This window comes from Eurypyga helias, unplaced genomic scaffold (genome assembly GCF_000690775.1).
Source record: "Eurypyga helias isolate BGI_N326 unplaced genomic scaffold, ASM69077v1 scaffold10233, whole genome shotgun sequence".
Lineage (NCBI taxonomy): Eukaryota > Metazoa > Chordata > Aves > Eurypygiformes > Eurypygidae > Eurypyga > Eurypyga helias.
Window position 1 is genome coordinate 112305 of NW_010239284.1, and position 2653 is coordinate 114957.

Genomic DNA, 2653 nt, shown 5'->3' on the forward strand with positions numbered 1-2653 from the left:
CAGCGCCTGTGAAGACAAACAAAACCCAAACACTGTTGATTGCTTTATCTGATCGAAAGCAGAACAACTCAAAAGAACCAGAAACCCCACTGGCATCTTCTCAGCAGGCTCAGGCTTAATCCAGGTATCAGTGGAGTCTTGCAAACTTATTTTGTAACCATATTCCTCCGAGCTGGTGAGCCCACACCAAGTTTTCACCAGCCAGGTGTTTGTTTTTCCAAACTCTGTTTTTCTTACTGCAACAGCAGCTAACCAACACCAAGAGTAATTCAAGCTTAAAGGCTGCACCCACAAACAGATATCTGAAAATCTGTTTTGTTGAGGATAAATAAGTTGGGTTATTTATCAGTGACAGTATTTGAAGATAACTAATATGAATAACTTCTGGCAGAAACACCTCTGTGAGGTTACACACAAAGCAGCTATTGCTACTACTAAAAAGGTAGCTACTTCCAACTGCACAAAGCCTGCTCAGAGGTTAAAATTTCACCCGACATCTTCATGTATTTGGGACAGAAATACCTAAGCTTCTTGCCCAAACATGGTAGCAAAGATGACTTCTGCTGAATCAGAAAAACATTTGCAAGCAACTCCTCAAAGGCTGTAGTCTCTCATTCCGCTCACGCTCCTACGGCTATTTGCACCGCCTGGTTTCCGATGCGTATTCTGTGCGCTTCCCAGCCTGCACCAGCAGACAAAAACCCGACAACCCAGACCCACATTCGGGTCAAACTGCAGACTGATCAATGAAAACAAGGTCAGGTCCCCTTTCTGAAAGCTTGCTGGCTGACCAAAAGAAGAAAAAGGGGATTAAATTGAATTGCAGAGTTGGGGTTTTTCTGAACAGACTGAGTGGATGCTGGGAGCTGGACATCCTCTCCCCGCATAACTACTAGCTGTTGTAAAAGGAAAAAATAACACCAGAGGGATGAGGCAAAAAGCAGACGAGCTCCTGAATGGAAAGCTCTTTAAGGTGTTTAGGGGAATGAAATTCACTTCAGCTACTTCAGACAAGGCAGATGAGCACCCGGGCGCCACTGCACCTAAGCGTCTTCGTTCCTGGCCCACAGCACCACCCCAGGCCACCGCTCCTGCCCTCACATTTAACTTCTCAAGCACTCCAAAATGCGTATGTTGCTGCGGGCACTGTTCATTCCCTACTGCCTGCAGGTCCCCATCAACTTCTATCAGTATGTGTATGCTTGGAGTGAAGAGAAGAATTCACCTGGACAACCCCTGTGCACAGCTCCTGGTTACTGGATATTAGGAAAAAATTAACTGTTATAATTAGCTGGTTTCTCCCCCTCCCTGTTTACACACAAAATCACCACCTGGAGATAAGAGATTTCAACACTCAGAGTCAAGGATTGCTCAGTGCTGAGCACACGGTTGGTGCTCGGGGGATAAGACCCACCTGAGACACGAAAAGCATAGATTCACGCCTTAACCACTCGGCAAAACAAAGGCTCCTGCCCTACCCTTTCAGGAGGCAAAGGCAAATGTGGGACGTTCCTTCGTAACTTTGTACATACACACTCGCACAAACTTTGGAAGAGGGCCTTTTATCTCCCTCCAAACAAACAGCGCCCTAGGGTACCACCAAGCACTTTCCAGAGGGCACAAGACTTGACACGTTAAAGGAAACAATCCACAACGCCATTTCTTTCCATGACAACGCTATCCAGCTACACCCAAGATTCAAGCCAGACTCTGAAAAGAGCAGAAAGAAACACAAGATTGGGTACACAGAAAGCATTAACCCTTGCAAGAAGAATACGTTGCGTCTAAAGAGAGTAAAACGTACACGTTGAGTATGCTTTGGAGATCGTTAGCACTGCCTGTGCTTGCAATCCGCTCGCTTCGAAGCGGACTTGACAAGTATGCAGCAAAATAAGGTAACTGCCTCGGCGGGGGAGGCGCAGGCTCCATCCAGAGGCAGCCACATCCAGCAGTAATCCATCCGAAGCAGCTCTCGCATGAGCACAGCTCCTGTTCAAACACATACCAACCCCCTGAAATCATGACCGCCCCTATTTACATACTGCTGCGAGCTCCTGTTTATTTTTGCCGTCTCTCTGGCCTGACATCTCGGCGCTGTGGCAAAGGTATCCTTCCTCCTCCCTGGATTGCTTGGATAGTTTGGATATCAGCGGAGTGCTGTTGCCGTAGCTACCAGAACATGCTAAGCCCCAACTGACAGCTGAACAAACGAGACTAATTACTTGCTTGATTTCATCACTTTTAATCAAGCAGAAAAAAAATCTCTTCTCGAACTGCACCGTGGAGTAAGTTAACGGACTCTGATAGACACAAGTTGAAGCGTTAACCTCACGACCTGCAAGAGACCATCTGTGAGTCATGGGCTTCAATTTTTCACCACTGACAATCCACACCAGGCCCCGATCACATCAGGGGTTTAATTTAGCATTTTTATCTTGTTCTACCTGTAATGAGAGAATACCAACTTCATCTGTACCAGGGGAGACCACACCTTCAACTCTGTGACTTAAGTAGCCAAGAAAGCCACCCACAAGAGTTTTTGGGACAAAGTCAGTTGCTGTTGCTCCCCCACAACCACCTTCCATGTATCACAGATAAAGGCAGATCGCTCAGGCTGGCGAAGCCCGAGGTTCACCAGTTGACATTCAAGAAC